This window comes from Haemaphysalis longicornis, unplaced genomic scaffold (genome assembly GCF_048455015.1).
Source record: "Haemaphysalis longicornis isolate Haplotype H1 unplaced genomic scaffold, Haemaphysalis longicornis Haplotype H1 scaffold_1, whole genome shotgun sequence".
Lineage (NCBI taxonomy): Eukaryota > Metazoa > Arthropoda > Arachnida > Ixodida > Ixodidae > Haemaphysalis > Haemaphysalis longicornis.
In genome coordinates this window covers 144,192,599-144,217,305 of record NW_027526203.1, presented here as the reverse complement: position 1 = coordinate 144,217,305, position 24,707 = coordinate 144,192,599, and the positions used below count along the sequence as shown (strand labels likewise).

Sequence of the window (24,707 nt, the reverse complement as noted above, 5' to 3'; positions counted from 1 at the left end):
AAGATTGAACAGAAGAGAGGGGGTGCTGCTACGACAATTGCAGACGAGGACAGTCCTCACACCGGCCCTGGCTCGACACATGTGTCCCGAAATCTACGAGGAAGTGCTGTGCAGTGTGTGCGCGGACGAACCTGCAACTCTGGCCCACATTATGTGGGGGTGTGGTGCGAGTGACTACAGTGCAGTGTCGGACCCACTGCCACCGGACATGGTGGACTATGTTAGTTCCTCCAACCCGAAGGAACAGCTCATCGCCGTCCAGCGGCTCGAGGACGCCCTTGCCCAGCAGGCGCGAACGGGAGACCCTCCATCCCCTAGCGGGAGGAAGCGGGCTCGCCAAGTAGCCAAAGCTGGAGCATCGGCCTAGAGTTCCCCGAGGTCTAGCCTCCCGATAGGGGGCGGTGAAGCCCTGCGTGGCCTGACCCGCCCCTGCACGCCGGACACAAATAAATGTCATTTTCTCTCTCTCTCTCGAGATGAAATCGTTTGTCGCGCGCGGAGTCGTTTCAAAGCAACGTGACGGTTACTAAGGTAGCCGAATCGCCTCCGACAGCGGTGCATCGTCGGGCCGGGTCGTATCTATTTGTTAACGCTCCTGATGGCTTACCTGTCCAAATATAAGTCTTTGTGTTGTTTTCGTTCAAGGCTCTGACTCATTCTTAGCGCTCTGGTCGGCGAAAGCCGCAGATCAGACGGCCACCCCCTTCGAAAACTGTGCCCTGTAGATTCGGTGGGGTTGTTTGCTCGCTTGAGTCGACTCTTCACATCTAACAGCGTACCCTATTAAGGAAACGGAGACATGCGTAAAAGATGCTATGAGCCTATCGAACGATTAAATGCATATAGTGTGGACCACGACGGCGACGTGGTTCGAAACCGAAATGTTTTTATTCCCTTTCGGATGATAATGAGGGGTGTGTATACAATCGGGGCCCGTCAGTCGCCAGCTAAGGCCACGTAATTAAAAACACAAATTCATGCCCTTATGCAAGAGAACCGAGTTTGCCGTAGCATGACGCAAGTCTGCCGGGCATAAAAAAGGATATCATTTTTTAGAAGAACAATGCACACACTCTTCTTTTGTTGGTAATAACTTTGTCATAATCAATAGTAAGACCATACACAAAAATTACTCGATTCATCTGACACTCGATTTTGACACGGAGCTTGCAGCTCCAAAAAGTGCACTGTGGTTTTGCGTGACGGAAACTTCTACAATCACGGTAAATTAACTAAGGCAGGTGTGTGTGGCATGCAGCGTTGGTAAGTTTGCGAGAATAGCGTTTCCATTTCAGCTGTTTTTTTTGGTTGCCATGCAATCACAAGTAATTTGGTGCCATGAACGAGGTTTACGTTAGCTAACAAGGCTGTAGTAACGGTTGCGGCTACAAATGACCTTATGCACCAATCATGCTTGTCAGCTCGGTGACACAGAATATTAAGTTGTCAGAATACGGATGACTGAGTCGCCTAGTTTATCACTACTGTAAAAAAAGAAAGTGTTTTCTGACCCAGTGAAGGACTTTCCTGTATGACTAGCTGTGTTATGACAGATGACCATACTTGATGAGACAAGCCGTAACAAATTAGCTTTGGATGTAACACCAGGAGGGAAATAGGTGGAGGTATCTGCAAGTGTAACTGAAACAGTGGGTGCCTGTCCGGCATGAATTCATTATTTGCTGACACGATTTTCTTCTGCAGATCCTGATACATGATCGAGTTGAATGACTTCATAGATCTTAAGGCAGGATAGGCTGTGCTGTACAAGGCAAGGCTGCATTCGGAAACCAAGTTGGCCCCTCCAGCAGAAGTGAGTATTGCCACGGCTTGCAACAGCCGTCCAGCTCAAAAAAGCTGCACTTTTTCTATGAAAGTGAGCCACCATGGTAGGGGAGAGGCAGTGTAAGGGTTTGCATCTTTAACTGTGTGCCCATTCACTTGAATAGATGCAAGCTGGCATCTTAAAACAGCAGTTAACAAAATCATGCAATACCAAAGTGTTTTTCAGTCAAAAACAAAAACTAATTTATCAACCTACAGAAACTTGCATTTTATCTTCACTGTCATTTAAAGTTGTGCTCGAGTATATTGTGCGGAAGTAATATCTTTTTTATTGCTGCTAAAGCCACGACTGTTAATGTACTGGCACTTGGTTTTATGAAGCCTTTGCATTCCTAATTTAGGTACTGGAATTCGCAGGGAACCTGGCCTTACAATTTTATTACTGTACCGAATTATTAAGTTCATTTAACCATAGTGTCTATTTTGAATTTTACGTGTGGGGCATTTTTTTTTCTTTTTTGTTTTTTCAGGCAGATGTTCCTCTGACTCCCTGCCTGCATTCCGTGAACGGGGAAGTTAGCCTCCACATCGATGGCCAGCGTGTCTTGACTGCATCATCTTTACTGGGAAGACTGTGTAGTCTGTTTGCATCGTTCTGGGTTTTCAACATTCACTATCCCAAGAAGGCACACAGAGCTCTAACGTTTGTGGAACATGCCTTTTTGGACCTTGCCAGCACCAAACCACGTGTGAAGGATTTAGAACTAATTAACTTTTATCGCATCAATATCGCTCACTAATATTTGTTTTCAATCCTGTAATCATTGGATAGTAGTCAAAAAGAATTCCGTATAATATTTTCTTTTTTTACTGAAAAGGGGATATTTGATGGGCCGTTCTGTATGCTGATAATACAGCTATCTTTCAGTGAAGCAATAATATTAACAAACTAATTTAACTTGAAACAATTATCCAAATAATATTGGCAACTGGTGCGAAATGAATCAACTAAAAATTACCCGAAAAACACGAATTTCATGGCTTTTTGTTCTCACTCTAAAGAAGCTGTCGCGATACCACCCATTCTGTTCTATATCATTGCCATTAACCCGTCAGACTCGGTCACTTTTCTTGGTGCATTTGTGTCTTTATCAAAACGCACTGGTATTTTCCGCAGCATATTTTTCGTTCTTTATATTACTCATTTATCCATAGCCATCTCACTGCAGTCTGTCTCCTACATCATTTATCTCTTGTGCCTTTACCACCTACAAAATGCTTGTTACCTTTCAATATCAAATCGTTGCACAGCTGTCGCTCATTTCACCACAAATAGAAAAATTGTTTTGTTGTTGTAAACCACTGCAGCCATTTTTTCTTTACTTTGTGTACTTAGTACTAATTCGTACTGATAAGTTCTGATAAATACTGACGCGTTCTCGATCCTCTAGTATTATATAATGATTTCACTTACCATGCGGTTGTGTTTGTGCCTATCAGTTTTTCAAGTATTTCCAGTTCTTGTATTATTATTGTTTCTACAATTTGTTCAACTAGCACACAGCTCTCGCTCATTTCACCACCTACTGAATTTTTTTGTTGTTGTTGTAAACCACTGCAACCATTTTTTCACTGTGTACTGAGCGCTGATGCGTACTGATAAGTTCTGATAAGTACGGACGCGTTCTCGATCCGATAGTATTCTATAATTATTTCACTTACCATGCGGTTGTGTTTGTGCCTATCTTTGTTTTTCGCGTATTTCTAGTTATTGTAGTAATATTGTTTCTACGGTTTGTTCAACTAGCATCGTATTGCTGTCTTCAATTCCTAACTGGCGTGTTATTTAGCAATGTACCATTTGTGATTTCCAATATGAGGTCTCCATAAGTATTTATTTCGGAACCTCCTTGTGTACACTATGTACCATGTAAACTTGTCTGCGAAAGTTCGTTTGAAATAAACCTGAAATCGAGAAAAACCGTGTGAAATTAGTACTCCCGCAGGGAACTAGAAATTCTCCCTTGTGGCCTTGAAAACCTCCTTTCGGAAGGCCTACAAAACTCCCCAAGCTTTCGTCAAACTCCATTCAAAAGAAGTAAATGCTTCCCTTGAACCTCCTAAAAACGCCCCTAAACTAACATAAGTACTTCCAAAGGGAGCCATAATAGGCTCCTATTCAACCGCCTAAAAATTCCATAAACATCACTTAAAATCGCCCTTCAGGAAGTAAAGGATACTCCATTTTGACCTCCTTAAATTCTCCCGAACATTTCTTAACACTCCCTAAATACCTCCTTTCTATAACCTAAAAACGCCCTGTTTTGAGGAGGTAAACAAGACCTCCCTGTTCCATGTAGTAAAAAAGCTCCTACGAGGAGGACCACTAGAGGACAGGCGAAAAAGAACCTCTAGGGAGTATATGGGAGGGAAAAAAGTTTAGAGTGTAGCGGCCAGATGTCTGTATGGGGTCTACATTTTGTTTTCCCGCCCTGAAAACCAATGCTTAACGTATCTTTGCCGTACGACCACTTAAAACCATCGGGTTCTGGTTACCCAGGAGGTGCGGTTGAACAAGTTAATCAAGCCGTATGAAGAAAGGGCGTAATGGGCGCGACGCTGCGCCAAAACAGGCCCAAAACAATCGTCGCTAAAGCAGACGACAAAGCCAACAGAAGGGTTCCGCCGACGCGCCCGCCGGGGTGAGCACGGGGAACGCTGGGTTATACCGCCCAATCGCCGCGCCATCTACATTCTGCTCCGTGAGTAAAATGCGCCCCCACCCCCCTCCCCTGCCGTGTTCGGAGTTTTTTGTCCTGCACGCCACGAATGCACCATTGGCTGGTAGAGGTAGAAAGCTTTGCTTTAAAGAGGGGGCGCGTTCTTCTATAATCCCTCAAGTGTAGTTCGGGCGGTCACTGCTAGAGGGCTACGCTAGAGTGTACTAGAAGTACACTCTAGCTACGCTATTGGAAAAAGGTCTAGTAAGTACGCTCCGCCATATCATTGTGGACTGCAAGGAAAACCACGACCTGCCACTCCTTCCAAATGCCCTTTCCCCTGACCAGTGGGAGATACTGCTGTCTAGCGGTCGCCTGGAGGACCAAGCACTCCGTGTAACCCGGGCTACGACATCACGGTAAACACACGGCTTCATGAACTAAGAATACACCCGTACATTTGCAGCATAATAAATGTTTCATCTCTCTCTCCCTCTCTCGACCACCTTCGGAGATGGGCAACACTCAGCGGATCGAATCGCTATTGATAGAAAGGGGGGGACGTACCAGGTGTTTATGCTATGCAGTTAATTTTGTTGCCCTTTCCTTTTTTTTTACTAGACCGCTACTTTTAAAAATGCACCCACCAGAGAAAAATATTTAGGTCATCCGCTTGTAAGATTTCTTCACTTATAGCGTCCTCGATAAACACGCACCGGTGTTGCCCCCAAAACCGGCGCGGTGCACAGTGCCCCACGACGGTGCGTACTGGCAAGGGGCGTTGATTGAAGACAACCAACTCATCAAAACGTTCACAAGTGGAAATACAGCACTGTAATGAGACACAGCGGCATTAGAAAGTGATATTTATTGAAGGCCAATGATTATATGTACGCACAACTTAAATCCGTCACACATGCGGGACAACGTACCGCCACCGCTTCCACTAAACAGTTAGATACAAGCTGCTTCTCATCTTCGTTTGAGCCATAACGCGAGTGCCTGTTTTGTCCCGCCCGTCCGTTACAGCAAAACAAGTAGGTATTCATGGTCTAGGCACTCCAGTGACAGTTCATGATAATTTAATAGAACGAAACGAATGCCAATCCCCAACTGGCTGGCAATGCAAGCAGCCTTCTTTGAAGTACACGTAGTTCGCGTCCTCATTTACAATCTCTGGCCGTTGTTACCGCTAGTTCGGAGTCTGTCGCATCGTTGCATGCCCGATGAATTCGCAACATAGGTCGGCAAAACAGCAAGAACTCACTCAAACTCATTCACAATTTTTTTCATTGGCGCTGTACTTTATCAAATTCAGACTAAAAAAACTCGTCTGTTCTCAAAATCACTCATACTTACTCATCACATACTCATTTGAAATCGTACTCACTTGTACTCAAACTCATTTGTCCACACGAGTATTCGTACTCAATCTGTACTCATGAGCACTCAACCTGTAATCATGAGTACGCAATCTGTATTCATGAGTACTCAATTTGTATTACTCACGAATACTGAACTCAATACTCAATACCCCAGGCGCAATTAAGTGTCCGCGTAGATTGGCGTCCGTTCGTACACAGATCACTGTCCGCTTATTCGCTGTTGCTCGATGCTGGCGTTTGCTTTTTGTTGTTCCAAATACTAGAAACTTCGTTACAGGGCTTTTGTCTCAATGAGGTTCGGTGAATATCAAATCGGCTTGTTTTTTAATGTGTGCGCCGTGGTATTCCCCTCGTCGTATCTGAACTTGACAGCGTTTACGGCATTGCGTTAGTCACATCGCTTCCGTCGGCGACCGTGTTCGTGTAGCTCGTGTAGCTCGTTGCGTGCTTGATGCATGTGGGAGCGCAGACGGCTGTTTTGTCCGCTGGCGAGCTTCGGTGTGCAGGGATGGCATAGTTCAGCGCGTTGAGGACATTGCTTCGATTGAGGTGTGCGTTGCGTATGGTGTGGGAGCCGGTTGGCTTTTCGTTTAGCGTGCGGTGGCGTGGTGTTGTCGTGGGGTGGCGTGGCGAATCGGTCAAAATCGTTGCGGCTCCGTGCTCGCTTTCGCCTATATTGCTTCGAAAGTGAAAACGTTGTTGTTGGGAAGCGGGCGTAGTTCGTCTCGTTCGTTCGGCCCACATTCCTTGGCGTCGTAAGCGTCACTTCATCGGTAGGTCGTTCGATGCCTTCGTCTGGATCGGGCTCATTCGTTGGCGTTCTTGCCGTGTCCGTGTCGTCGCTCAAGCTCTCCTCCTTTGCCCGTTGTTTCAAGAATGCTAAAATCTTTATCTCTCCCGTACAGGCAGGCTCGAAGGCGTTCCGTTCGTCCCGAGCCCGCTTGCTCGCGGTTGCGTCCTTTTGTCCAAAATGGGGTTTGTCGTCTGAGTTTCGATCGGAGCGGCGGGCGCCGGTGATCTTGTACGTTCCGGCTCGGACGTGCCGCAAGCGCTGGCCGTGTCGTTGCTCGTTGACGGACCTACCTGCACGAGTGCAATGTCGTTCGTTCGCTGGACTCGGGTTGGAGCAGCGGGTGCCGGAGAGCGCAAACGCTCCCATAGGGTTGAACCGCGCGCGCCGGGTTATTTGTTGCTTGTGGCAAGGTTGATTTCTGCGGTTGTGACATTCGCTTGCCAAGTTCGGATAGCAGCACCGGGAGCGGAGGATGTCGCAAATATGGGTTTCCTGCGTGTGTGCTGGCTTGGTCGCGTTCCGTGCGCTTTGCCTTTCGTTCGCCGTGGTCAGCTCCACCGGTCCAAGTTGGATGTCGTTCGTCACCTCTGGTCCGTTTCGTGCGCTGTGCGTCTCGTTTTTAAATGCAGAGCATTTCAGTAACTCACGATGTCACCCGCGTTGGCGTCCGTAGTCCGCATCGCTCCCCCTACACTATATAAAGAAATAATACTTACCGGCGCCAGGTTTCGAACCAACGACTCTGCGGGCGGAGCGCACGGTACATGGTACTCTACCCACTGCACCACAAAGCCGACACAGAATGGAAGGTTACGAACACGCCTTATATCCTTGACTCATTCAACCGTCGACCACAGGTGCGCCCTCTCCCCCGCGTCCTCCTCGCCTTCTCTCCGCTCGCAACGCCCTCTCTCGCCGCGTTCGGTTCGGGCGCACAACAGGTGGGGACGTGCGCAACACCCTCTCTCGCCGCGTTGGGTTCGCGCTGATAAACAGTCGGTTCGCGCGCAAGAACATGTGGGGGCGCTCGCATCGCGCTCTCTCGCCGCGGTCGGTTCGCGCTTAAACCACATATGTCGTTCGCGCGTGCTCCGGTCGCTAACATCTGTGGCGTGATCGTGACGTCAACATCACGCGTTCGTGTGGTGGCGCGATTTTGGCGCTATAACACTCTCTCGCGAGGGGCATTGGATTGGATTGGTTTGGATTTGGATTGGATTGGATTAAAGTGGATTGTGTTGGATTGTGTTGCGTCATAGCCGCGCCACGTTGCGTCATAGCCGCTCCACGTTGCGTCATAGCCGCGGCAGGGGGTTCACGGCACGTTTCACCAGCGACTTCATCGACAATGTATACGCTGGAAGACAACAATTACAACAACAACACATACGTAATCCATACGACTTGCAGGCGCGCCCCCCGCGGAAATGCTCTGCATTTGATCGTGCCCCTCGCGAGGGGGATGTTTTTTCGCACTGGCTTTGGTCAATGTTGGCAAGGATCTTGGCTTCAGAAAAGCGCAGGGACACTCCCCGAATGAGTCTCTTGGATGAACCATCGGGCGCTAGTCCATACAGGGTGACGGCATGGGTAGTATCGGCGATCCTGAGTTGTCTCACGTTGCTTAGAGCCTTGGGTGCATCTGAGGACGGAGTGCTGATCGTGACTACATTTTTTCTGGGAAACTCCACTAACATGGGTGTGCGGTCATTTGCCACGTATGCTGCGTTCCGTGCGCCGTGCGTCTCGCTCGTCATGGACAATCCACCAATTCGGATGGAGTGAAACTTTATTTTTATTAAAAAGAAAAGAGAGTTAGGGCCTGCGGCACTCCGCACAGGTGCAGTCCCTATTCCGGGACCCCATTGGTCAAGGCCGCCGCTCTCGCCCGTCGAACTAGAGCCCTTTGAGACTCTAGCCCCGAGCAATTGAGCAGGGCTGCCTCCCATGCCTCTCTGGTAGGGGAAGGGTTGGGGGATAACGCAGGGTTGCTCTGGCATGCCCACACCATGTGGAAGGTGTCGGACACCTTCCCACAGTGCAGACACCGCCCATCTGTTTTAGGGTCAAAATGCTTTGCAGGGCACATACATGTGTTGTATGCAGGGCACATACATCAAAATGCAGGGCACATACATGTGTTAGTCTGCAGGCGCAACACTCTAAGAAAAAAGGGGGTCAAAAGGAGTCCCCGGAGCCGCGACTACCTTTTACGCTTGGTGAGTCAAAAGGGAGTCACAGAACATAGTCATAATTTTGGCGACCCTTCTTTGACTCGGGTTGGGGGTCAAAAGGAGTCAAAAGGAGTCCCCGGCGCCGCGACTACCTTTTACGCTTGGTGAGTCAAAAGGGAGTCACAGAACATAGTCATAATTTTGGCGACCCTTCTTTGACTCGGGTTGGGGCGCAACTTTGCGGGAGAGGAGAACTGATACGAGGAGCATAGAAAAAAAAAAAAAAAAGATGCCGCTCTTATTGGTCGACGCAGGTGTGACGTCAGGCGTTTCCCGCGAGCAGGCGAGCAGGCGCCGCGGAGTGGAAAATTTTGAACTGCCGGCGTGCTCCGCCGGAGGGGCGTTCTTTGTGTTGTGGCCGTTGGGGTGGTTTTCGTAACTACGTGGTCTCGCTGGTCAGTGTCGCGACAATTTTACAGTGCTTTTGCCGTGCTCCACGTGAGGACAGCGTCCATGATATGGGAAGATATACGGACGGAGCTGCGGCAACACAGCAACTGCATCTGATAGAGGTAAGTGAAGTATTCACCGCGGCGAGAGATTTTCCCTCGTGAAAATACTTCGTGCACTCTGCGAATAACGCTCAATTGTGTAAGATATGCTGCTTGAATACTATGCGGACAGTCGTGGCAGAAACGTCCAACCACATGTCTGCGTGAGTGGCAGGTTTTTCGACGGCCTGAGTATGCGAACAGGGCAGCATGACCGTTGGCGCTAGCCGCCGCCGATGGCTCACCGCCGACGAAACGGCGACCTTGAACACGATGGCCGCTCCACGGTCTAGGCGCAGTGAAAGTTTGTTTTACTTCCTCTGGCGCTTTTATTTGACCCTGAACACGGAACGCTCAGTGCGCTTTGATGAATTTGGCTCAGGCTGACAGAGGGCGAAATGTCAACATGAAAAGAAACGAGTAGGTGTTCGACAGCGGCTTATTTCGGCGCCGAGCAGCAGTCACTTCGTACAAATGCGGAACGCGTATGTATTGGTAGAATATAATTTTGCGCTAACAGTAATGAACAATTCAAATACGAACCGCGGAGCGCACGGCCGAAGATCCCGGTGCCGTCACCTGGCAGCGGCCGAGGAAAACGTACGGACATGCGTAGTTGAGATGTCGGGAGCGAGGCTGCGTGTCCCACTGCGATATGTTGCTGTCTGCTCGCTCGCATCGCATGTTTGCTTTGTCGCCATGCCGCAAGAGCGCTGACAATTGCTAGTGATCCGGCGCGAGACAGTATGGTATCTACGGCCGCTGTGTGCTCGGCTCACACGAGTGCCTGCTCCCCCTGTGTGCTGGCGTCACATTGCCGACATAGCTTTGCATGTAGGGTGCCGTAACTTGAGCAAATAACGATGGACACCTGGGTCGCGCCCAAACCATGCTCAGTACTGCCCGCTCCGCAGATTTTACTAGCACTAATGGGCCTGCCCTCCTCCCCTCCCCCAGCCCTCACTCTCACTATAATGTTTGCGAAGGTAAACGAGTGTTAAATAAGTTCCCTTTGATAACGGTTGAAGGTGTATCAACTGTTCCATTGCAGTGGCCATCAACCAAAGGAAACGCCGGGTACCTCGAGGAAGCGTGATTGATTGAAGGGTTTACGCACCAACGCAACGCAGGCAATGAGGAAGGCTGTAGTGGAGGGTTCCGGATTAATTTTGACCGTCTGGAGATCTTTTAACGCGCGCCGAAATCCCGTACACACGGACCTCGAGGAAGCTGGCGTAGCTTTGTGGTTAAATGGTACGGCGAGGCATAGTGAAATGCGGTTTTTATTTTTCAGGTTTTTCAGGGTATGTCTGAATACCGCGTCGGTAAGCTTACGGTGGCTGGTGCTAGAGGAATATAGGAGGTACGCAGAACGCTTTTAATGCTACTCCAGCGCAGAGACTGTGCTCGTTATGAGACCATTTCTATGTTTGGCTCGCAAGCCTGGTCTCGCCTGCTCCAGCAACGCGTATATGTTTTGTTTTTTGTATAAACATGAAATTGCGCACCATCCTGCTGCAGCTTGCGCACCGTAAGCGTTTTGTTCATAGGCCGCCGGTCTAACGAAAGGTATATTAGCATTGTGTGGGCTTTGGAGTGAACTATTATTATGCGTTAGGGTGGCGCAGGAGCGTTTGCAAGGCCACATGCGGGAGCAAAAGGCGGGGAATATCCTCCTTAACGAGCACACGTACGTGGAAATCAGGCACAAGGAAGCAGGCAAGGAAATTTGTGTGCACGCTATGTCCGGCTATACCTAAGTATACTCAGCGTTATCTTGCACTAGATGACAATTCCTTTGTAGTACTATAGCTCCACACAGCTTTTGACTCTATTTATAATTGTCAGCTTCACGGCGAAATGCAAATTCGGCCGCTTCGCGCTAGCTGAGCCGTCAAATAAACGTTTCTAGCGCTAGCCACCACAGCTACACGTTCGGAAAAAAAGCCTATAAAGCGCGAGCGGTACAAACTCAAAGAAAGAAAAAAAACAACCCCTGGTGGACAGGCCACGATAATTTTTATCATGGGGGTGCGACAACTCGCCTTATACGCCGCAGGTGCGTTACGATAGAGAGGGAGAGCGAGGAGGAGGGAAGGAGCCGCCAACTGCCGATGAGCGGCCGGGATAAATGTGCCGGCAGTATTTCTCTTTCGCCTTGAGGAAAAGCCAACTGTAGGTGTGTGGGGGGGGGGGGGGGGGAGGGGGCATTCCTGCGTCATTTGCCGTTCGATATAGCGGGTTTCGCTTGTATTTTCATTCGATATAGACGTAATTTTTGCTATATGTTTCGCTGCAACTATACTGTTACCGGAAGGAGTTCGACATACTGGATAAATCGATGCAAATGGTTTCCATCAGTTGGGTTCGGCTGTACAACTTTAGTTTGTTCTCTTTACAGATGCAAAAGGTGTCAGCGCTCCTGTTTGGTTGCCCTATTTGGCGGAGGAAAGAGAGGATGACATCTTCACGATACTGGTGAGCACAGTGAGCTTAATTTGGGAATTAGATGGCAACATTGGCAAATGGCTCCTGGCTTGAGTTGTCATCGGCATTAGAAATATTAGGGTGTACCCAATCTTAAACTAAAAGAAATGATCTACATGTAAGAGAGAGCAACTGGGAAAAAATTGTTGCTCTTTAAAAGGCTGGCTGACGTGTTTAGGCTTAGCGTTCATGGTTACTTTGACCACAGGTAGCGAAATAGCCCTGACCCTGTACTTTTTTGCTTTCCTAAAGGTGAAGTGCACTTAAAATTTCGGTTTCTTGATAACCTCAATTTTGTAACTTACCATAAAGAGAAGCCTTAAAGGAGCCATGAAGAGAAAATAGAACTTCGTGTAATTTGAAAGAACTAGGATTCAGTATCTCACTCAGCTTCATTACAACCCCAAAAGATGTTTTTTAACGAAAAAAAAGCGAGAAGTATTTAAAAACTTTCAAATTTTGCGCCACAGTGACGTGTTATGAGCAAGAATGACGTCATACGGGCGAACAATAAATCATAATTTTCAGTGCGTTAACTGCACATTAGCATTCAAGTGATGCTGTCAAATGGAACTAGAGGCCCCATTACAGACGTCCAGTCATGTGTCCTCGCGACAGGTCAGTTAGGCGGCCGCCAATCGCACAAACAAGGTTCCGTGACGTCATAGAAAAGTTGCGGGAAATTGGCTAGGGGGTCGCGACTGCTTCACACGTTTTCTTTAATATCTCCGTTATTTGTTCGAAGATTGCGATGATATTGGTATCACTGTTATCGGGACTAAGCAGTCTTTCAAATAAACCCAACTTGTACTTTGTCTTCATGGCTCCTTTAAGGTGAGCTCCAGACCCTGGGAAGGAACCAGTGTGTTTAAGATATCAGCCAGCAAAGTCAAGCTTTGGAAAGATCCACAGTGGGGTAGTTGCTAGTGCTTTTTAACATCTTGAAGTAGCACAGACTAGATACATACATGTGAAGTCGAAAATGAACAAACAGCGCTTTGTAAATGGTTCGGCGCAACATGGTATTTACTGTGTAACTTGTCCTCATGCAATTTGTGAGTGCGTGACCTAAGCACCTATTCCAGGAAAAAAACATTTACTTCCACAATATGTGCGCTCCAAAAACGTTTTCCTGTGTTAGCTGTGTGCCATGGGATAAAGCTGAACATAGCAAAAGTGCGAGAAGAATGCAAATGCAATGGGTGAAGCAGGGCATTTTCTGAAGCAGGACATTTGCTAAATGGATTATTCGTGAACAAAGAAGCAACGAATGTAGATGGAAGGGTTGGCGGTAGCTCAGCGTTTTTTCGGTCTCTTCGGTTATTTTGATCTTATCACCAAGCGTTAGTGGCATTTGTGGCATTTGTTTGTTGTGCTCAGCCAGAAAAATAAAAATTGACCTTGTGGCTCTGAGCACCCTTCACCGATTGTGAACAAAAAAACAGGCACGAGCGGCTGCAGTCGCGATTGCTTGAGATAATGCCTTGAGCATACTGGGGTAGTAAAGAAACGAGTAGAAAAAGAGTGGTGCCTCAAAGGGACAAGCCGGGAGATAGCGCAATGTTAAAGGAAAGGCTGTGGCTAGCGTTCCGTCCGGACGGAACGATATACAAGTGCTAAAAGTCCATCCAGACGGAACAGAGCGCTGCGAGTTATCCTTCCGTCCAGACGGAATACAACTGAGAGCTTAGCGTTCCGTCCAGACGGAGCCGGCGTGAAATTTGTACAGTTCCGTCCAGGCGAAAGTAAAACCGGCTGAGTAGACGCGACCTCGAGTATTCATATTTGGTGTAGGGGTTGTGCCTCGGGTAATAGCACAATCGTACCGGGTTCGATTCCCCCCGGACATTTTTTTTTTGCGTGGTTGGGCCAGCGTTTTGTAACAGCTAACTTAGCGCACAATGTACAATTGATGTGGTGAGAGCGGTCGGTCTTAACTTTGTACTCAACAGAGCCAAGGCCGACGTAGCCATCGCTAGATACGCCCGATCTCCTGTAATTATTACCAGTGATTAATTAACAGTGATTCAGGCTAGTCAGTGAGCGGAAGCGGTTTGGCCGGTTGGTTAAAGATAAGAAAAGACTGCTCCCAACGCGAGTTATGTTTCCTCTGGACAGAACTTTAGTGACAGTTGCCATTCCGTCTGGACGGAACGCGAAGAGAAAAGTGCCGAGTTCCGTCCAGACGGAAAGGGCCACTAAAGTTCCGTCCAAAGGAAACACAACCCGCGTTGAGAGCAGTCCTTTTTTATTTTCACCCAACCTGCCAAATCGCTTCCGCTCACTGACTAGACAGAGTCACTGTTAATTATTACGCGAAGAGAAAAGCGTCGAGTTCCGTGCAGACGGAAAGGCAGCTGTCACTAAAGTTCCGTCCAGAGGAAACACAACTCACGTTGAGAGCACTCTTTTTTTTTCTTTTTACACAACCGGCCAAACCGCTTCCGCTCACTGACTAGCCAGAATCAATGTTTATTATTAGTCATTATTAGTAATCACAGATGATCGGACTAACTCTAGCTCAATCCGAACGGATCTCCAAACCGCCACACGCGACCCGCTTCACAATATTTCAGCGACAGCACTCGGTATTGATTTTTACCCAACCGGTCAAACCGCTACCACTCACTGAGACTAACCTGAGCCCCTAGCTGTTAATTAATCACTGGTAATAATCACAGGAAATCGAGCGTAACTAGCGATGGCTACGTCGGCCTTGGCTCTGTTGAGTACAAAATTTAGACCGACTTGGCGCAAAGTTAGCTGTTACGAAACGCTGGCACAACCACGCAAAAAAAAAAGAAGCATGTCCCAGGAGAATCGAACCCGGTACGATTGCGCCATTATCCGAGGAGCAACCACTACACAAAATATGAACACTCAAGATTGCGTCTAATCAGCCGGTTTTGCTTTCGTCTGGACGGAACCGTACAAATTTCACGCCGGCTCCGTCTGGACGGAACGCTAAGCCCTCAGTTGTATTCCGTCTGGACAGAAGGATAACTCGCAGTGCTCCGTTCCGTCTGGACGGAACGCTAGCCACAGCCTAAAGGAAAATGTGGCAAAAAAGCGGCCTGAAAGGTGGGAAGTATGCAGGTTTTTTAACCGCATAGGGGTGTCAGGTTGCGAGTCGTGCATCACATGAAGCTAGCTGCGTGTACTTGTGCGTTATACAACCGGTGTATTTAATGCGTAGGTTCTAAGGGCAGGCTGCTGCGACCCCAATGATTAATCATAAGAAGCGGGTCTTCTCATAACCGGGGGGTGTACTATAACTGAGCTTTCCCTGTAACTTATCATCGCAGGTATTTTCTTTTTCAGTCCACGTGGCATAGTAAAGACAGTCAGAGTAATAATTTATACCTATTAATGGCTGTTCACATAAAGAACTTTTTTACAGCAACTAAATTTCAGCATTATTTATCTTTTTTTTTTACAGGACCCAAATACTGCATACTCGCACCCGACTCTGCTGTACACGGAAATCAGCGCACTCGGGTCCGAATCAATTAAGGTGGTGTGCGAACATGCATCCGTTAACGTCTTTGACTTCACGTCAGGAATCGCTCTTGTATGTGCCATGTCCTGGGCATACAACCTGCAGTACGTAAAGTCTGCAAAGCAGACCTTTACAGTTTTGGAGGAACTGATGGTGGTGCGAAAGGGCGCATGCTTGAGCACCTTAATGCCTGCGACAAAGGTAGTCACTACCTTGAGAGCTCGTGCAGGGACAGCCAGGGAATAAATACATTGTCCAGGGCCAGCAGATCAAGTGGTGGGTGTTGCAACATATAGCCTCCGAGTAAATTTCTGTGTTCTAAAATGAACAAAATATTCTCAGGAAAATAATAACAATCATCAATTAATAATTTTTAACACCCTTTTTTTATGTTCATTTGCATTGCGTATGAGTGGTCAAAGTGGCCTTATCATAAAGCCGAACCTAGCTGTATGCATTAAATATGAATGTGTTCAAGATTACAATTTTATTAAGCAATAACACTCTCCCGAACTCTGTTTTGTGTATTTTATTGTCCTGTTTTCAATTTGCGAGTTGTATTGTTCTATAATTTTTTCACTTCAGTTGTCTAAAGTGACATTTTCAAATATTTGTTATAATGTGGTTTTAAGAAAATTTGTTTTCATATTCACTTAACATTTTGTTAAGTTGTTGAGCGAGCCGCTGATGGCTGATCACTGTTGTAGGGTTGTATTTTGTATATGTGAACTCAGTGTTGCTTGTCCCGTTCAATGTAACTAGTTTTTGTTATGTGAGACACAAATGTTGTCTAAGGTGATAATTTTGAATCTTGTATTTCTCACGTTTCTCATGTTGTCTAAGACAAAAACTCGTGATTTTTATTTTGTATCAATTTTTTTTAGTCATTGAGCCATGCATAATTTAAAACGGTTGTAGGCTTTATTTCAATAAAATAGTTGTGTTGGTACTTTGCATTGATGTTTCTTGCATGTATGCATGGCTGTCCTTATACGGTCATAATAGTCTCTGTATGGTATTTTTTTACCCTATCGACTCTGAAGGGATTCTGTTTGCTCGAGTCGGAAAATAGTCGACTGGACTTTTTCTTTGCAGATTTTCAGTGTCGGTGACGGTGCTGCAGAGTCCTGCATGCTCTATCTCAGGGGTCATGGGATTCCCTATCAGCAGGTCAGGGCGACTTGCCTGGGGTCATGTAGTAGCCAAAGTAGCCACGCGGGCTATCTATAGCCAAACAGAGAATCTGTGTGACTGTTCGATTCCCGGCCGCGGCGGCCGCTTTTCTGATGGAGGCGAAAAGCAAAAACGCCCGTGTGTACGAGATTTCGGCGCACGATAAAGATCCCCAGGTGGTCAAAATTAATCCGGAGCCCTCCACTACGGCGCGCTTCATCGCCTGCGTTGCGTCGGCGCGTTAAACCCCACAATCAATCAATCAATCGAGTCTGTGTGACTACTTTTACTAGTCGCAAAGTAGTCATGAAGACTCTCTTCATTTGAAAATTAGGAGTCGAGGTGACTTACCTTACAGAGTCCTGCATACCCTTTTTTGACTCGGTCTAACAGAGTCACAAGACTCTTTTCCAAACAGAGTCAGGACGACTTTCACTGCTGGGCCATAACGTAGTCAAGCAGACTCTTTTGGTTTACTAAATCGGAGTCACCGTGACTAATTTTCAGGAGTCCTGCAGACTCACTTTTGACTCTCCGTCACGACTCCCTCCCTAAGAGTCCCAGGACTCTGTTTGAAAGAGAGTCTGGTGGCCCTCCCCATAAGAGTCCAAAGGTAGTCAATTCTGTAGCAAGCCAATGACTCTGTAAAATGAGTCGGTACTGACTACCTTTTTTCTTAGAGTGAACAGTATTCGCTCATCGACCTTGCTCAGACCCTTTGCAGGGGCTGGGTAAAGCGGGTGGTTAGCGCAGTAATGTTTTACAATTTCTCTAAATCGCAGAAGTGGTTTGCTAATCTCCGAGCCGGGAGAGCATGGGTAAGGCGCCCGGTGGGTAAGCGCTCGGGCAGCCGCGGGCGCTGCCTCGTTACCTCTCAGACCCTGATGCCCTGGAGACCACACAATTTATTTAGGTGCGGGGCGCTAAATAGCTTTCACAGCCTCGGCGAGAGTCCGTGATTATTGTCCTTGACTTCGGGTCCGAGGCGGCGAGCGCTATGGCAATCGCCTCGGCTTGCGCGGCCGGTAGGAGAGCCCATCGACTTGCTGGTCCCTGTGAATTACACCGGCACTGAAGAACCCTAGAGGCGACGGTCCTGCAACATCAACGTAGAACACACCGCGCCTATTTCCGTATTTCATTTCCAGGGTCTTAGTGCGTGCTTCCCTCCTGCCTTCGTGAGTGTGTTTTTCCATGTTACGCGGAAGTGGATGCACCCAGAGCCTGTGCCGCCACAACTCTGGGAGTTTGCGCGTATCCTCTGGGGTGCACTCGTGCTTGATTTGTAGGCGATTAAGCAAGTGGCGCCCCGACGCCGTCTGTGCGAGTCTTGTGTACTTATTTGTGAGATGAGCCTCTTTCAGCTCTTGATACGAATTGAGCACTGATAACCTGGTGTTGGGGGTAGCCACCGGGAGGCCAAGGGCTCGTTTTGTGGCCTTCCTAATGATGACGTCAATGCTATTCTCGTGTTGCTTGGTCGTACGTAGGTAGGTTGCGGAGAAGATGATCCTACTGGTCACAAAGTCATGGGCGAGCCGGAGTGCGTCCCTGCCCCGTAACCCGCCGCGCTTGTTGGATACGCGTTGTATCATTCGACCGACCTGTTCACCTGTTCGCTTCAGTTTGGCAATGGTGGTGTCTGGGCTAAGTTTGTTGTGGTTAAGCAGACACAGGATCCTGATTTCTTCCACTTCTCTGATAGAACCACCTTTTAAAGAGATGTAAAGCCTTGTTTTAGGATTTGGTTTAATGTGCAAAAGTTCTGATTTTCTTGGGGCACATTGGAGGCCCGACAATGCTGGCAGCCCTTTGAAGGCGGTCCTCCATTTCCCCGAGGCTGCCTTCTGTGCTCCAGATTGTTATGTCATCGGCGTAAAGGGCATGTTGTATGCCCTCTACCCGAGCTAATTTGTGTGGTAGCTGCATCATAGCGATGTTAAAGAGTAGCGGCGACAAAACCGCTGCTTGTGGAGTACCTTTTGTACCCATGTAATATGGACCGTACTCCTCATCTTCGATCCTCAGAAATGCTTGACGTTTGGAGAGGAAATATCTGACGTACGCAAAGGCTTTCTGACCACAATCCGTTGTGCTTAAAGGAGCCATGAAGAGAAAACACAAGTTTGGTTCTTCAAAAGATTGCCTCGTTAGAATCATACTGACACCACTTTTAACGTAAACTTCGGTCGAATAAGCCACATAATTAGGAAAAAATGGAATGGCCATGCGACCCACCAGCTCATTTCCCGCAACAGAACCTATGATGTCACACGAGACAGCTCTGCGATTGGCGGAGGGCGGCAAAAGCAAACGAAAATTAGGCAGAGTATAAGTCTGCCGAACGAGCTATTTGCCTTAAATTTAGGGCACATTCTTTTTAAAGCCGTAAGAATGGTGGTAAGTGTAAGTTACGAAAGCACATGTAAACATAGAAGTACCGCTGGGTACTGCTGCTGTTGGTACTGCGCGCACTATTGTTGTTTAGCTGCACAGGACTTCGGGGCTTTGGGAATTGTCTCAGACGACACTGGCCGATTGATTGACGCGACGGTGCCTTACGTGAACATATTTGTCGAGCGAGCAGTATGTTTCACGAAACGATTTTCTCCCAGAACGAAAAAAAAGGCAGAAAACAACACGTCATGGTATGGTGGCGCCACCTAGGTTCAGTAACGTAAACAAACGCGGGAATACCTCGATTTAAACTCTACCGTACAGGGTGGAGAGTCGAGACACCCTTTGAACGGTCCCGTGCCGCTGTGATTGGGTCAATGTGCTCAGCGCGTTGTTCGTTTCGTTTCCCACGCGACCCAGCAACGCGAAACAGATAAGTTGATTCAAACTTTCCCAGTTAACCGCGTTGCAGCGATACTTTTAGCGCGATTTTGATACAATGACTTGCTTCGGCGGCGAGCGAGCGATCCAAAATGGCGGCCCCAGCGTGTACGTGTCTCTACCCTGTATGGCGGACGCGCGAATCAAGGGATCCTAGGCTGCAGAGCGGTCTGTGATGTCATTGCAGCTACGAAAACACACGATTTAGCGGGAAAATCAAAATTTTAACATAAATTGATTAATTTCTCAGTGAATAAAGCAGCGTTTGCATTCGAACAAGCGCTGGGGGCACTACGAAACACGAAATCTTTCGAATAACACAAACTTGTATTTTGTCTTCATGGCTCCTTTAATTTTGCTAGTATGCTGCTGTACCGGACGTTGTCAAATGCCCCTTGAGATCTAGGGCAAGGATGGCTTTATCGTTGTGTCGCATTGTAGTTGGTCGAATTACGTCGCGGTGTAGCTGGAGAAGGACGTCCTGTGCTGACATATGTGGGCGGAACCAGAACATAGTGTCAGCAAAGAGGCCCGTGGACTCAATGTGTGAAAAGAGACGATCCCGGACCATCGCCTCCATGAGCTTACCCGCGCATGAGGTGAGCGAAATTGGCCTCAGATTATCAATATTAATAATCTTTCCTGGTTTGTGTATAAAAGTGACCAAGGAGGTGTTCCATTCTGGGGGGAGTGTCCGGCCGTCCCAGATTTGATTTATGTAATGTAACAGTTGGAAGTAGGCCAAGTCCGATAGGTTCGCCAATAGTTGGACTGTTATACGGTCTCTTCCCGGGGCTGTACCACAGCGCATCTTAGCTAAAGCTGCCCGAAGGTCTTGTAGTGTAAAGGAGGCATCCATGCCTGGGTTTTGTTTGCCGGCGTACTGATACTCAGGTCCATTGGGGTCTTCCGTGCGGCAGAGATATCTGTCACATAGAGTATTCGCGAGTTGGGTCGTCGTACCTTGGTACCCGTGTAGGGCTTTTCGGAGTTGACGTTGCGTTTCCCCTCTCGTCTGAGTTGGGTCAATGAGACTGCGAAAAAGGCGCCATGTCCCCTTTGATCCCATTTGACGCGCAGCCGAATTGCACCTCTCTATCCAATTTGCGTCGCTAAGTTGGACAGCGTATTCCGCCGCTTTTCCAGTTAGTTCACTGATGCGGGCTCGAAGCTTGCGATTAAGTTTCTGTTTCTTCCATCTTTTAGTAAGGCTCCGGCGTGCCTCCCATATATGCATCAGATGGTTGTCCACAGTTGGGTTCTTTTCGGTTGTATGAATTGTTGTAACGTGTTGCTGTTGTAAGGCGGTGATCTGTTTTGCCCACTCCGTATAGCTGTCTGTGAGGAGAACAGGTGGAACTTCTCGCAGCCTAAATTAATGCCAGTTGATTAGTTTGGCCTGGCCCCACTTTCTTCTAGCAGCCTTCGCCAAGAGGTTGACCCTAATGAGGCAGTGATCGATACCGAGTGTCTCCTCCAGTTTTTCTCACGTAGCGTCTCTACTATTTCTAACTAGGGATAGGTCGGGACACGTGTCGCAAGTTACCGAGTTTCCCATACGCTTGGGACATGCCGGGTCCGTGAGCAGCGTAAGTCGAAGCGTGCAGATTAACTTCGCTAACTTGCGTCCCCTGGCCTGCTCGAAGTGGTATCCCCAATGAAGGCTTGGGGCGTTAAAATCCCCAACTATCACGAGGGGTGCTTTGTAGGTCGATTTAAGTGCTCGATAGAAGACTTCATTAAAAGTTATGCGGGGCTTGTGCGAGTGGCGGTAAATGTTGAGCACATGTATTGGAGGATCACGACGTCTAAGTGGAAGGACCTTTACCATACTGTATTCCTGTTAGGTTTCCAGATCTAGATCGACTTGGAGCGCCGTATACTCCTTGTTCGCCAGGATGCAAGTCGAAGGGCCCCCCTGGAATGAGCTATACCCTGGAAGTTTAGCATCTGCTCCAGGCTCTTGAAGAGCCAGAATTGCTGGTGCGGGGCTGAGGGACTGTAGATATAATTGGAGATGCGACCTTTTTTTCCTATTCCGAAATCCTCTACAGTTCCATTGAATGATCACGAATGTCTCATCTGGAGTTTTGCTTCGGGCTTTCCGCTGCGGTCGGTCAGCCATGATTGAAGATTATTGAGATTTAAGAAACATGGCCTCCTCCCAGGATTAACGGTGTCTCTAACGGAGGCACCAGTGGTTCCGTGGGGGTAGTGGCCGAGCTGAATTCCTGCGGGCCTATGGCCGGGCGAGGCACCACCTTACGCCTACGCGAATCCGATCGCGGGGATCATGAGCGGGAGCGATTGTCTCTGAGTTGTGTGCTGACCGACCCAATCCTGAACTGTGTCCATGACTGAGTCAGTTACCGCTAGAATTATCTGAGAAAGTTCCTGCTGCCAGAGCTCTGCAAAGGATGCCCCGACTCCTTCTAGAATTTTCTTTGGCAGTTCCTCTATTGTGCGCTCCAGTTTTGTCAGCCGGTGTTCCACCTGTGGCACACGTTGTACAAGTGTGCAGTCTGAGCATCGGGAAGCGCTAGACGCCCCAGACTAGGGTGCCTGGATGTTCCTCCTCGCCGCCCCTCGGCGGGCGAGGAGGAACATTCAGGCACCCTACCCCAGACGCGACCGAGGCGCTCTCATCCCGCTCTGGTGGCTCGGACTGCTGCATTGGCTCCGAAGTCCCAGCTGTTGTTTGGGACTCCGTGAGCCCAGCTAGCCTCGTTTCTAACCCTTGAATTTTGTTCACAAGAATTTCGCTCTGGCGCCTTAGCTCCGCATTTTGTAGGGTGACTTCGGTTGGGGTTTTGGGGAAGGAAGGGGAACAGAGAGGCCTGGAGGCAGCCCTAACCCAATCGCTCACCTCGTTTTGGGCGTTTGGCAGGGTTGGAAAGTCCTCAGCACTGAAAATCTGCGTCCTTAGCACGGTCCCGGATCCGGTGTTGTTCTCGGACCGGAGCAGGTCTGCCCGACGCTGGGGTCGAAGTCTTGTGGCTTCCCTTGCTTGCTTGAATTTTCTTGAGGTCTTCTTTCCGTTTGTCTGTGTTTGGTGAGGTTCCAGGCTTGATAGGTTTCCGGTATTTGCCGTTACATCCAGAGGTGCCGGTGAGATGGTCGCCCCCGCATGCATATGAGGCAACGGGGAGTGCATTTGTGTTCGACAGGGCCCTCGGGAGTGGCAACGACCTCGGAGACGCATTGGTCGCAGCGTCCCGGCTTGGGTCACGGGCAGATATCCGCCCTGTGTCCCAACGTGTCGCAACGATGACAGGCGGGGATCGTTTTCTTGTAAAATTCTCACCTGGATGCCATGGTCGTTGTAGTAGATTTGGCGCGGAACGAATTTCCCCTCGAAGATGACCACAGCGACGTTGCTGTTGCCAAGTCTTCTCACGTAAAGGATTTCGCCGCTTTTTCATCGCAGCTTGGGTTTGAGAGAGGCCGACGTATCATTGGGATCGATGGTGACGACCCCTTTGAAGACGTCGCCTGTGGCTTTGGCATGTCCCCGGAAGGGGAGCTGGCGGCCGTCGACTGTCAGCGTGACATCACCGAGCAGTCGTCAGGCGGCAGGCTCTGAGTTGACTCCACACACTATCACGTTTTGTTCCCACACCGGCCACACAGACAGTTCCACGTTACCGCATTAGCGTAGGAGATTGCGCACTGCGGATCCGACTTTTGCCTGGAGCATAAGTTGCCTTTAAATCTAGCGTTGTGCTCGGCTTGAGTACCCCGATGAGTTCGTCGCGCCCAATGTGGGGCGTGTGCTTCGGTCGCCACTGGGGCTTGCTGGAACTGAGCGTGGAGGGCCACACCTCCTTAGGAGCATGACCAGAGCGAGCCGCCGTCTGTTGTTGGCCTGGAGCGGCGTTGCCCTTGGGAGCTTTCGAACTGTGTTTGCGTCGCCATATGCGAATCATGTCTTCTTAATATTCTTCCTCGGATGGCGGACAGTCCTCGTGTTGGGCGGTGTCCATGCATACGACTTGCATTGAGACAGGATCGTAGCCCGTGATGGTCTTCGACGCCGCCATTGCCGGGGAAGCCCCGGCCTGCGCTAGCGGCAGCATGTTCGCTGCTTAGTGGCGCGGCAGCCGGTGAATTATTGAATCACTCAGAGCTTCCTCAAAAATGGGCCCACCTTTATAAGAGTGGTATCCGCTTGTGCCGCTGACCTTCGCGAAGACGCTGATGCCAAAATTTTCGAGGTCCGAGTTGAATGTTGGCCACAAAAAACGGAAATTTGCAGAGCCCATGTGCACCGAACAGGCGACTGTTCCATGCACGTGCGATGTCGTTGGTTGCGCGGACCGGGGCCGGTACAGCACGTGCGGAAAATGTGCGTACTGGCCCCGTTGCGTTCCGCGCTTTCGGCGTTTCGTTCGTGTGCGTCTGGACCGGAAGAGCGGGTGCCAGGCACGTGGTGCTTTCTGGCTCGTGCGAGCTGCGTACGTTGCGCGGCTCGTTGCTCATTGCTAGAATGACCAGCGCGCGGGCGATGTAGCTCGTCGTTTGGCCCGGTGTCAGAGCAGCGTGTGTTCGGGATCACGCCAGAAATGCACTGAGCGCTTTCGTTTTTGTACTCGCAGCGATTACCTGGGTGAGGTCTGGTGAGCAGACAAGCACAGTTTTGCATGCGTCGTCTCGTTCGTGTGCGTGCCGTCGTGCATGCATGCTGCCTGTGGCCGAATCTCGTGCAGTTCAGGCACTGTGGCAAAATCGCCAGTTGTCTCAAAAAACTTTCTCATTCTTCACGCGGTATCTTCCTCACAAACAGCGCCGCTTGCAAGCTCCTCTGCCGTTTGTCGTCGTAAGCAGCCTGAAGTATCGGTGACACACTCGTTCGTTTGGAGAGCTGGATACGTTGCTCGTTGTCCACTAGAAGACGCGAGACGATGCCGTCCTTACGGCCAGAGCAATGGAGCCCTCGTAATCGTAGTGCGCTCACGAACTGCTGTTTCTTCGTTGAACATAGGACCTAGCCTTCCGTTGAAGTCAGCAGTGGGCCGACCACCGTTGACGTTGATTGATTGATTGATTTGATTGATTCTGGGGTTTAACGCGCCGACGCAACGCAGGCGATGAGGCGCGCCGTAGTGGAGGGCTCCGGATTAATTTTGACCACCTGGGGATCTTTATCGTGCGCCGAAATCCCGTACACACGGGCGTTTTTGCTTTTCGCCTCGATCAGAAAAGCGGCCGCCGCGGCCGGAAATCGAACCCGCGACCTCGTGCTCAGCAGCGCAACGCCTTAGCCACTGAGCCACCGCGGCGGGTCGACCACCGTTGACGTGGG

General features: G+C 49.1%; 1 long non-coding RNA gene across 1 annotated transcript; it reads left to right on the top strand.

Annotated features, from left to right (window-relative positions):
• The first annotated feature begins 9,283 nt into the window (after positions 1-9,283).
• On the top strand, positions 9,284-16,098 carry LOC144166355 (uncharacterized). Its single transcript, XR_013321655.1, has 3 exons — positions 9,284-9,429; positions 11,810-11,886; positions 15,335-16,098. It is a non-coding gene; the product is annotated as an uncharacterized LOC144166355 (long non-coding RNA).
• Positions 16,099-24,707: the final 8,609 nt, after the last annotated feature.